This window comes from Brassica rapa, chromosome A09, assembly GCF_000309985.2.
Source record: "Brassica rapa cultivar Chiifu-401-42 chromosome A09, CAAS_Brap_v3.01, whole genome shotgun sequence".
Taxonomy (NCBI): domain Eukaryota; kingdom Viridiplantae; phylum Streptophyta; class Magnoliopsida; order Brassicales; family Brassicaceae; genus Brassica; species Brassica rapa.
This window is the reverse complement of record NC_024803.2, coordinates 25,182,464-25,195,106: the sequence shown is the minus strand read 5'-3', so window position 1 is coordinate 25,195,106 and position 12,643 is coordinate 25,182,464. Positions and strand designations below refer to the sequence as shown.

General features: G+C 29.3%; 1 long non-coding RNA gene across 1 annotated transcript; it reads right to left on the bottom strand.

The window, feature by feature from the left end:
• Window positions 1-7,289: 7,289 nt before the first annotated feature.
• LOC117128253 lies at window positions 7,290-12,275 on the bottom strand. The gene is made up of 2 exons (XR_004451529.1): window positions 11,349-12,275; window positions 7,290-10,797 (listed from the first exon to the last, which is right to left on the bottom strand). It is a non-coding gene; the product is annotated as an uncharacterized LOC117128253 (long non-coding RNA).
• Window positions 12,276-12,643: the final 368 nt, after the last annotated feature.

The following is a 12,643-nucleotide window of genomic DNA, read 5'->3' as shown; positions in this document are numbered from 1 at the left end:
ATTATTAATTTCTATATGTCTTGTTCTTTGTTGTTGATATAGACTTTTAATGTTTTATATATAATAAATAATGTCATTAGTTATTAATGAGTTTCAATTTAATCTATTAAAAGAGAAATACAAATTAAGACTAACCCTTAAATTTGCATAATATTTACAATCCAATGCCATTGAGAATTCAATAAACTTATCCCATGTATATTAATAAAAAAATATTTTAAAAATTATAACATGTAGTTTGTACTAATTAAAAAAATGTTCTGCTGAGTTTTCAGTTAATTAGCATAGCAATTAGTCTGACGTGGCAATTTCATATTCAATTGAAAAACAACGTTGTTCCAAAATCTATTTAGTGGTTTCACTAGGGATATATTAAAATCGTACTTAGAGCATCTCCAATGTAAAACTTCATTTTTTTCTTCAAAATGGAGTAAAAATGAAAATGGAGTAAAATTGTTCCAACTCTACTCCATTTCCTACTCCATAATGGAGTGATGAACAAACAAAAAATAGATTATTCTATTTATGGAGTAAATTTCATTATGGAAGGAGATATGAAGTTGGGTTGGACCATTCCTTACTCCATATTCATTTTTACTCCATTTTAGAGGAAAAAATGGAGTAGGGATGGAGATGCCCATAGGGTAAACGTATTATTTATATCTTCGTGAGTTACGTTAAAAATATAAATACATTCGACTAAATTGGAAGATTGTCTTATTGAAAGTAACTTAATGCACCATTAGTTAAGAGAAATATTCGCTCATGAATGGGGAATCTATACTATTATTTGCGAAGTAAATTTTAGCAACGGAGCTCTCACGTTAAAAGTTAGAGCGGTTAATATCTATACTACCCTTAATGAATTATATATATAATTTATTATATAATCAAAAACGAATTTTTATTAATAATATTTTGTAAAGATAATTCTTATGTATTTTGTTGTTATCTTAAAACATAATTTGCAATTATAAAATTTAAAAGTAAGATATAAAACAATTTATAATAAATTAAGTAGTTAAAGTCAATGTTACCCTTAATAAATTTTATATATAATTAATTACATAATTAAAAAGAAAATTTTATTTATAATATTAGAATTTTTTTTAAAATAAGATAATTCTTATAAATTGTGTTGTTATCTTAAATTTTTGTTTTCAATTATAAAAGTTAGGAAAATAACATATAAACAATTTAAAATTAAATATAAATCAACAAAATTTGTATTAAGATATTTTTTAAAAATACTTCTAATATGTGAATGTTTTCTTTTAAAATTTCTGCACAATAATAAATATATATGTTTTAATTAAATTTTTCGTCATATATATATATATATATATAATTTGATGTTTGATTTATTTTTTGAAAATATAAATAATAAGTTATTATGCTGGTTTTTGAATTAATCAAAAATAAATTAACAAATATTTCTAAAATGATTAAGCCCGCATGTGCGGGCAAAACACCTAGTATCTATTGTATACAAAATTTTAATATTCCTTATAAGATGTACCTCGTAATATTAGTTCCCTTAAGAGTATATACGTGTTATGTATTCCACTAAATGGAAATCTCATCCGTTTTTTTTTTTGTTATCAGCATAGTATTAAGAAGAATTAGGCTGTATAACCTTCAAACAAATTATAATTTACTAAAATTATAATTTACTAGATAACTAAAACTCCTAACTTTCATTTTATGTAATAATGCTATATTACCTTTCAATTCAACCTGTGTAACCTGCTGAGAATTATTTATTAACAGAAATATTAAATAAATGATTTAATAAATTGTGGTTATCATTATTGCACTTTTTTTTTTCTCTTCTTCCTCTTCTCCTCCAATCTCTTTTTCATTTTCATACATACGAATACAAACCACTTCATCTCAAGACGAAGAAAGAGCATGGATTATGAGCTTGTGGAATTGAGTTTGGAGAAGAATATGGCACCGTAGAAAACGACGAGGTGATGTCACAATTTCTTTTCTTTGAGTTTCTTTAATGTTGTTGATCTTGATTTTTTTCATTGTTATTTAAATTGTTACTAGCTTTTGACCTGCGCGTCCGCGCGGATGTTTGTTCTACATACCATATCATTTGTTTATAACTTTTGAAAATTTGATAAATTTAATTGTCTATACTCATTATTAATTAGATTCATATGTTTTTTAGGTATGAGATTGATGTATCTTGTTCAATGTGAATATTTGAGATTTAAGTATACTTGTGGGTTTTTCTAAATTATATTACAAACTATTATGTTTTAAAGTTGAATATAAACTCCAATTTTTTATTGAGTTTTGTAAAACAAATACAGAATTTAGACAAACCAAAAAATAATGAAACCAAGTTACAAAAAAACATTCAAAAATAAGAAGAACCCTCATGACCAGTTATTTAGTTTAGATTATGTTTTCAAAAAAAAAAATAATGTAAAAAAGACATATTTAAAAAAAATTGTATTTAGCAAACCTAAATATTGTAGTTAAATAGGGCTATTTTTTATGAAAAAAGTTGGTACATCGTAATGGACATTTTCTAATAATCCAAACCCATATGTGTATATTTAATAAATATATTTTATTAAAGCAGGAGTGAATTTTATTTGACATAAAGTATTTTATATTTATTTTTATAAATAAACATACTAATTGTTTTTTAGTCTATAAATAAACACATAAAAATAATTAATATTATTAAAAATTTACTAATTGACGAATATATTATATAACATATTATTTTTATAATTTAGTATCTAACTACAATATGAGTAACCAACAAATTATAAAAAATAAAAAATATTGGTCTACCATAAATGTTGTATACTACAAATCGAAAACAAACACCCGTATAGATATATGTGATGTAGTGTTTTTAATGACTTTTAACATCTAATTTTATCTCATTTTAATAATTTAGATTGCATATTAGGAGTATATATTGCATTTTTTGCATAATTGCATATAAAAGGATTAAAGTGCACACTTGAAAAGTTTGGGGCAAAATTATGAGGTTATTCCTGTGAATTTAGAAGTATTGGGGCAAATGTGAAACAACAGTAAATGCAGGTACCAAGGTTACAAATCGGAATATTTGATGGGTCTAGATATCACTATTAAAATATTCGGGGTTGATTTGGAAGGATATTTCTGAAATTTACAAAGCCTTTGGTCGATTTAAAAATAATCAGAAATATGAGGGACCTAAGTGAAAATACAGAGAAGCCAGCCATTAGAATGGATCGAGCTTTATCTTTGCCAGATCTGGAGTTTGACGACGCGGCGGCCATGACGACGAAGCCCACGAAGGAGCAGAGACAGGGAATGGAGACGTCGTGGACTTTAGACACGTTAAGCATTAAGCAGCAGAGATGGAGATTGGAGGCCATGGAGGAAGAAGAGCCACAGCGGCTAGGTGAGCACGGCGGCAAGCATAGTGAGTCGACGACCAGAAGCCATCTCGGAAAGATACGTGAACGCTCAATTCAAGATTTCGTGTGTTTTAAAAAAAATTGGTTGAGTAATTAAATAAAACGACAGTGTTTTAATTTCATTGGCATACCATTGTAATTATTGAGAAAAACTCAAGGCTAAGTACAAAATGTACTCTTGTTTTAATAGTTTAGATAGTATGTTGTATTGATATGATATGGTGAAAAATAATTACTCTGGACCAGCGAAAGAGAAAGATGTGAAAAAGATGAACTCGCCGACTATACTATATGTAGTGAAAGAAAATTATAGTCTAGTATGATTCTTATATTTTTGTACCATTCACAAGTACCAAACTAAATAGTATGCTACGGTTCTTGTATTATTGTACCATTGATTGTTTGATAAATTCATTATTTATCAATTTTTAGTTTACAACTATATGTATTATACTATGTATTTTGTTCTATACTATTTAGGTTTAGAGTTTATACTTAGGTTTAGGGTTTAGTGATTAAGATTTAGGGCTTAGTATTTGGAAAGCGGGCGATGAGGTTTGGGTTTAGTGATTGTATTATGTATGTTCCATTTGACGATTAATAAAGAATGTTCTATTTTACTCACCAATTTGTACTATACTATGTATTTTATTCCATTATATTTGGGTTTAGAGTTTATACTTGGGTTTAGGGTTTAGTGATTAGGATTTAGGGTTTAGTATTTGGAAGGTGGAGTTTAGGTTTGGGTTTAGTGATAGCATTTTTGGGTTTAATATTCAAAAGTTAGGTCTGAGTTTTGCATTGAGGAGTTGTGTGTTGGATTGGAGTCCTATACATGCTATACTATTCAAAAAATAGGTCTGGATTTAGTTTAATATTACATAATATTATATACTATTTTCAGATTTTGATAATTGGGTTTAAGGTTTGTATTTGAGTTTATGGTTCATTAATTAGGGTTTACGGTTTAGTATTTAGATGGAAGGTGATGTTTAAAGTTTAGGGTTTAGTATTTAGGAGTTGAGGTTTGGAGTAAGTTTAGTATTTACTAGATGTAAGTGGATTTTGAATCCTATTATATTTCAGTGATATGGTATAAAAAATCAGATGCATATTTATGTGTTAAACAAAAGTGTGGTGTTGGTTGTATTACGTGTGATAATTAATTGTGGAGTGTCAAATTGTTGAAGTTATCAATTTTTTCGCTCTATTACTCGGAACTTGAACAAAAAATAGGTAGTATCAGATAAAATTTGACATAATTGTTATGAACTTAATTATGTCAAAATCAATGATTTGCACATAATTTCCTTTTCAAATTTGATCATTTGGTAAATTCTTCCTAGTATTAATCTCATTCTTATTAATTTATTTTAATAAAGTTGGTTTTAAACTGATAAATGTTTTCATTTCTTAGTTTTTAAAGTGCACATTCGTTTTTAATATATTCTTCACTTTCAAGTGATCACAATCGTTTGATCTTCTGTTTGTTAAACTTACTTCTCATATGTTATAGTGTATATACTTTTTTGAGATATTCAATAGAACTGTAGAACAAAATATTCGAAAGTTATTGCGTAAATTTCCTGGGTGTTCGAAATGTAAAAGAACTTTCCAAAAATAATGTATTGAATTTTTTGATTACTGTGGTTAGATTTTGTTTGGAAAGAAATGAATGTACAGCTAATGCTAACGTTTTTAAGATATATGATTTGTGTACTCAGAAAATTTATGGAAAGAAGCAAAGGTACCGCCAATGATTTTTGAACCAAAATAGATGATATTAAATACTCCATCCGTTTCATACTGTAATTAGTTTTAAGAAAAAAATTTTGTTTCAAAATGCAAACAGTTTTCATATTTCTAGATAGTTTTTACATTTATTGAATATAGTGTGACCAATCAAATTAACTAGACTTATTTTTGATTGGTTAATTTATATCAAACCTATTTATTATGCAATACTTTTTATTACATAATAATTTTCTTAATCTCCGTGCTTTTAACTAAAACTACTTACATTATAAAATGGAGGGAGTAGTAAATTGCGACTTTGTATACTTATTTGGTTTATCTCTTAATTCTAATTATTTGGAAAGTTTATGTTCATTTTAAATATATACTAATGTTCCGACTAAATATATATTTATGTTTACAGATTATATATATTATATTCCCCCTAAATATTCTAAAGTTATTGCGTAAATTTCCTGGGTGCTTTAAATGTAAAAGAACTTTCTAAAAATAACGTATTGAATTTTTTGATTTATGTGCATAGATTATTTTTGGAAAGAAATGAATGTACAGCTAACACTAACGTTTTGAAGATATATGATTTGTGTACTTAGATAAATTGTGGAAAGAAGCAAATGTACCGCCAATGATTTTTGAACAAAAATATATGATATCCCATGTATATTAATAGAGAAACATTAAAAAGTAGTATAACATATAATTTAAACTAATTAAAAAAGTGTTTTAATGAGCTGTCACGTAATTGGAATGTTAATTTTGTTTACGTGGCAGTTTGAGAATCAATTGAAAATTTTGTTAGTCCATAATTAATCTGTTAGGGATTGTTATATTATATTGTATGTCCATTATGGACTATTCATTTATCAAATTGAAATTATTATATATTATTTCCTTAAATAAAACTTTCGGAATTTATCTAATGTGATTAAGATATATATGAAAATTAATGATTTTAAATAATAAACATTTTGCTAACAATATGTATATTTTCTATAATTTTGTTTAATTATTTATTACTAAAATAAATTACACAATTACATTAATCATATAATAAAAATTTAGATTTTTTTTGTATATGTTGTATTTTGAATTTTTTTAAATGAGTATAAATTAATAAAACTGTTAAAAGTCTCACATAAACTTTTGAGATCAAAGTTTATTTTTCTATAATAAGATACAATGATTATAAAATCATATGAATAAATAATTTTATGTTAATAGGTGTTTATGTTTATATATATATATCATATCGTTTAAATTAAACTATACATCGTATGAAATACATACTTATATATTGATATCTGCATTGAACATATATTGAAAAGGTAATATTTTAATTTTGAAATCTTCATTGCTTTTTTTAATGATTATATATTATTCAAACCACTAAACATTCCACATTAAAAAAAATCGTTGGTGTAAAATTTTGTTACAAAAATATACAAATAATCATAAAATCATATGGGTAGAAACCTTAGCTAATAAATATCCATATTAAAAGTATACTATATATCTATCTTAATATCATTTAAATTTAATTATCTATCATATATGATAGATAAGATTGATTATTTTGATTTATTTATCCTAAAATGATTGCGAATAAACAAGAGATGTCGTTTGATTTATATGCGCACACCAATTTATTACATAATAGTAACTGATTTCTTAGTTATTTAATATATAATTATTATTTTATTATTTCATAATATGCAGAAAAACATAAAATAAGTAAGAAATATAAAATATTTATTCTGCACAAGGCGTGGATCTTAACCTAAGAATGTATCTCTTTAATAATTTTAAATCTTAAACATTTTCTAAATCTCAAGCAAAAATAAAATAACAAAATGAGAATAAACTCAAAAATCAATATTTATGTAGAGCAATAACCAATATAAAAAAGCGACAAAAAAATGAGAAAAATATTGAAGATAGATAGGATTGGCATGTGAACGTAAACTTCTCATAACCATAATTAACTTTTAAATTTCTAAATCATGATATAAGACCGAGCTGACATAGATTGTAACCAAATAGTTGGTCTGGGATTCTTCAGCCTAAATGTTAGGTTCTTATGCGATAAGTGATTTTTTGAACTAAAAGATTTTTAAAAATGGAATCAGCTCATCAGTAAACAAATTATGTAATTAACAAAAAAAAATTAAAAAAATTTTAAGTGCCAAAAAATATTAATTCGATCAAGAATGTAAATTTTATATTTCATACGATATTTCTTAAATAATTTTCATATAAATTCACCATGCGGAAGACACAACTCTTACCCAAGTGAAATAGTAAATTGCGACTTTGTAATTTTATCTGGTGTATCACTTAATTCTAATTATTTGGAAGTTTTATGTTGATTTTAGATATATACTAATGTTCCGACTAAATATATATATTTATGTTTATAGAATTTTTTAACGCTGGATAATTATGCTTTTACAACTATGAGAAATATTATAGACGATTTTACAGTCGACAATTCTATATGCCGCATGAGGATTCACGCCTGACTGCATCACCTGGCCGTCCTATGGGATCCACACTCGATAGTGCTCATTGCGCCATACTGCAGATTTCTTGTATGTTTATTCTTTTTTAATTTGCATAATTTCACGTTCTCTGGAAATTGAAACCCAAATCTCTTGATGTAGAAGCATTAATGAACATTTACTCAAACCACTGAACCAAAAGGGCTTCCACGATGTTACTATGTATCACATCAGATATATACTTATGTTCCCAGTAAATATATACTTATGTTCCCACTAAATATAAATTTATGTTTCTATGTTAAATAGGTAACTTGTAGGTTATCACCTAGATATAGTTACTATGAATCACATCAGATACAAATTTACGTTCGATTCTAAGTATATGATAATAAATTGGAAATAATGATGTTTTTGATAAAGATCATTTATCTAAGTTGTAATAAAGTCCATCATTTTATAAGAGGTTTTTTAGTGTCCTCTCTGATCAATAAATCACAAAATGCTGCAAGATAAATAAAATAATATCAGATTTGTGTAAAATTATTTTTGTTTTCGACTAATTAGTTATATAAAGTCTAATAATAATAATAATAATTTGTGATATTAAACCAGTGTTTTGAAAACCGGATCGGACCAGCCGGTTGGACCGGACCGGCAGCTGGACCAATCGGACTGTAACTTGTTATAATCGATTTTGGATTGCACTAAAAACTGGGTTTCAGTTAAATCGGCAAACTCATTTAAAACTAGTCAAACTCACCAAAACTGGTGATCGGATTCGATATTAAAACTTGGTTTTCTTAAATTCAAGTTAAAAGGTAAAAAATATAAATTTTAAAAAGATTTCATTAAAATCCATATTATTTTTAATTTTTATTTAATTTAATTAATTTTCATTATATTATTATATTATCTTTGAAGTTATCATTTTATTTTCATATAATTTTTAGATTCTAACAATGATATAAAGTTATATAATTTTTTAGTTATACAATATACATAATTAATTAATTTTAAATTAGATTAAAACTTAAAATCTGGTCGAAAGAGTTGGACCAGTCCAACCGTTGATCCAACTACAATGCCGAGTCAATGTCCGGTCCGTTTTTTAAAACATTAAACGTTAACCTAGCTACAAATACCGAATCAATATCTGGTCAGTTTTTCAAAACATTACACTAAACATATTTTTTATTAACGTTAGCAGCCCATCAGATATAGTGAGTTCGTCAAATTTTTAAAATAGTCTAGTTCATATCAAGAATAAATTCAAAGTGGACAAAAAAAATACATTTTCTTTTTTTTTTTTGTGAAAAAAAAGATTTTCTTTGTAATAGAATTTTTTTACTATAGTTTCTTGTACATTATATCATATATGTTATTAAGTAAACTCATCCCATGCAAAACACGGGTTTCAATCTAGTTTATTCTTACAAGACTTGTTACAAAAGGATCCTAACGTATTAACCATGACACCACATTTATTAAGAAAATAACACTGCATATATTTAAAGTATTCTGAAAACTATATTAAAATGTCACCGTATTCATACACAGTTATTACCCGAACACGAGCGGATAATCAAAAAAATAAAAAATAAAACTAAAAAAATCCATAAAGCAATTCTGATAACCAAAATTAATCACAAATATAATTATTTGAAACATAAATATGTACTTCAAATATTCAAGTCTATATTTATTTTGAAATGATATCTAAAAATAAGTAATTAAGTTTTAAATAAGTACCTTAAATATCCAATTATATGTAAATAAGTATTTATTTCTTATATTTGCTTTTAAAATTTGGATTTGACTTCAGATATATCCCAGCCGAACCAATATAATCCAAACGATATATGGTTACACTTTTTGTTCTAGTGAATTTGAAAAGAAAATCTTGTGTGTTCTTACTTTTCTTCACTTTATTACTCTGACATTACTTGAAGAATCCCGTATGAGGATATCCTTTTTGTCCCTGATTCTTGAAGGAAGATATGTTATTTTGAGAGAGAAATGGTTTGATTCAGTTCGTGGGTGATTGTTTTGATGGGATGAACTTCTGAAGTGATCTATGGATTGATCAGATCTTGTGTAGATGATGAGTCTAAGATCAAGAGAATGAACTCTATTTTAATCAAAGACAAGTTTTGCAATTAGATAATGAACTCTTTAGCAATGAGTGTTCAAAGATGAACAAGGGATTCACAGATTTGAGCAAAAGTTTTTAATAAAAAGAGTGAATAGGTTTTTCAGAAACAAAAGAGAGTTTAAGTAGCAACAAAGAAAGAAAATAAGTTGAAAGGTCCAAAACTTGAAAAAAAAAAGTATTAGAACTTAGATTTCGAAATTAACATTTAGACCGTCCAAAGACTGAATAAGAGAAGAGTTGGCTCGGTTCCTTGGCTTGATTTCCGTTTGGTTCAGAGTAAACCAAAGCAGCAATTGATTTTTTTCAGTAATCTGGTTTGTGATCTAGTAATTGGGCCCTTAGACAAGCAGAATGGATCCTTGTCTTGATTGGTTTGGGCTGAGTAAAGTCCATCTGATCCATGTAAAAGATTGGGTCGAAGTGTTCCATCTCCAGCTAGGCCCATCACGCCTTAGGTATCGATCTGGTTCAGCTCATCATGCTCCTCTTCAGTGTCACTCTCATTCAGCTCCTTTCCAGCTCATGGTTCCGTGTCAGTCTCATTCAACTCCAATTCAGCTACTGGTTCAGTCATAGTTGCATCATCCCCTCCTTTAAAAGAATTTGACCTCAAATCTGATTCATCTACACAAAAAGGGATCAAGTCAGCAACATTGAAAGTAGAGCTAACAACATACGTACCTTGAAGATCAATTTTGTAAGCATTGTTGTTGATGCCTTCCAACACTTTAAAGGGTCCATCTGTTCTTGGCAAGATTTTTGACTTTCTTTAAGCAGGGAATCTATTCTTTCTCAAGTAAATTGACATAAAATCTCATGGTTTTAGTATCAACTCACGCCTCTTCTTATTGGCATGTTTCTCATACTCTTCAGTCATTTCTTCAATGTTCTTTTTAACCTGTTGATGCAAAGAAACCACATACTCACCCTTGGCCTTTCCATCAAGGTTAATCTTCTCATTAAGAGGTAAATGCAACAAATCCAGAGGAGTCAAACTAAGGACTAAAACCATAAACAATCTGAAAGGGAGAGAACTTTGTAGCCCTATGCACTAAATGATTGTAAGCAAATTCAACATGTGGCAGACAATCTTCCCAAGACTTGATGTTTTTCTTAACCACAGTTCTCAAGAGCAGATAAAAGTCCTATTCACTATTTCAGTTTGCCCATTAGTTTGTGGGTGACAAGTAGTTGAGAACAAGAGTTTAGTGCCTAATCTAGACTAGAGAGTCTTCCAATAGTAGCTAAGGAACTTGGTATCTCTACAAGACACAATGGTTCTGGGCATTCCATGTAAACACACTACTTCCCTAATGAAAAGATCAGCAACATTCCCAGCACTATCAGTCTTACTGCAAGCAATGAAGTGAGCCAGTTTAGAAAACCTGTCTACAACAACAAAGATAGAATCTCTGCCTCTCCTAGTTCTAGGCAATTTAAGTACAAAATCCATTGAAAGATCAACCCATGGTGCAGTAGGAATGGGAAGAGGAGTGTACAAACCTTGAGGTAGGTTTTTGTCTTTGGCTTGAGTACAAACTATATATCTGCTGCAATGCTTCTCCTCGTCCTTTCTCATGCTTGGCTAGAAGAAATGTTCTTTCAAGATGCTGAGGGTTTTAGCTACACCAAAGTGTCCCATCAGGCCTCCTCCATGAGATTCCCTGACATACAATTCCTTCAAAGAATATTTAGGCACACACAAATGGTTTTCAAAGAATAGAAACCCACCTGCTTGATAGAACTTGCCACTGGTATGCATCTCACTGTTTTCAAAATACTCTTTGAAATCAGGATCCTCGGCATAGTAAGTTTTCACTTGTTCAAAACCTAACAACTTAGTTTCCATTGAAGACAGCAAGGTGTACCTTCTAGAAAAAGCATCAGCTACCACATTTTCTTTACCTTGCTTGTAATGGATAACATAAGGAAATGTTTCAAGAAACTCAACCCATTTGGCATGACGCTTGTTCAGCTTGTGTTGACCCTTTAGATGTCTGAGATACTCATGATCAGTGTGTATCACAAACTTCTTTGGCCAGAGATAGTGCTGCCAGGTTTAAAGAGCTTTGATCAAAGCATCAAGCTCCTTGTCATAAGTGGGATAGTTCAGCATAGCTCCACCAAATTTCTCACTAAAATAAGCAATTGGCCTTTTTTCCTGCATCAGCATTGTTCCAATTCCTACACCAGATGCATCACATTCAATTTCAAATGTCTTAGAGAAATCCGAAAGAACAAGTAAGAGAGAATGTTGGGGTCAAAAACGGTTACGACGAAATTACCACCCGAAAATCCTCGGAGATCGTATTTCCGAAAGAGTTAGTAAAAGAAGGGATGTAATCTTCGTAAAAATAACTTATACGAGATTTTTACGAAGAAGTATCCTTTGGGATTCAAATCGAACGATCGTCCCGCTCGATCGCTACGTAGCGACCGAGCTCGAGCCAAAGCTCGGTCGCTACGTAGCGACCGAGCGATCGTCCCGCCCGGTCGCTACGTAGCGACCGAGCTTGGCTGAGCTCGGTCGCTATGTAGCGACCGAGCTTTGGCTTAGCGACCGAGCTCGAGCCAAAGCTCGGTCGCTACGTAGCGACCGATCGATCATCCCGCTCGGTCGCTATGTAGCGACCGAGCTCAGCCAAGCTCGGTCGCTACGTAGCGACCGGGCACTCGTTTCGCTCGGTCGCTACATAACGACCGGGCTCGAGCCAAAGTTCGGTCGCTGTGTAGCGATTGAACCTTTCCGAACATTGATATGACACCAGTCCTTGCATCCTCGTCAAACCTTCGAATGC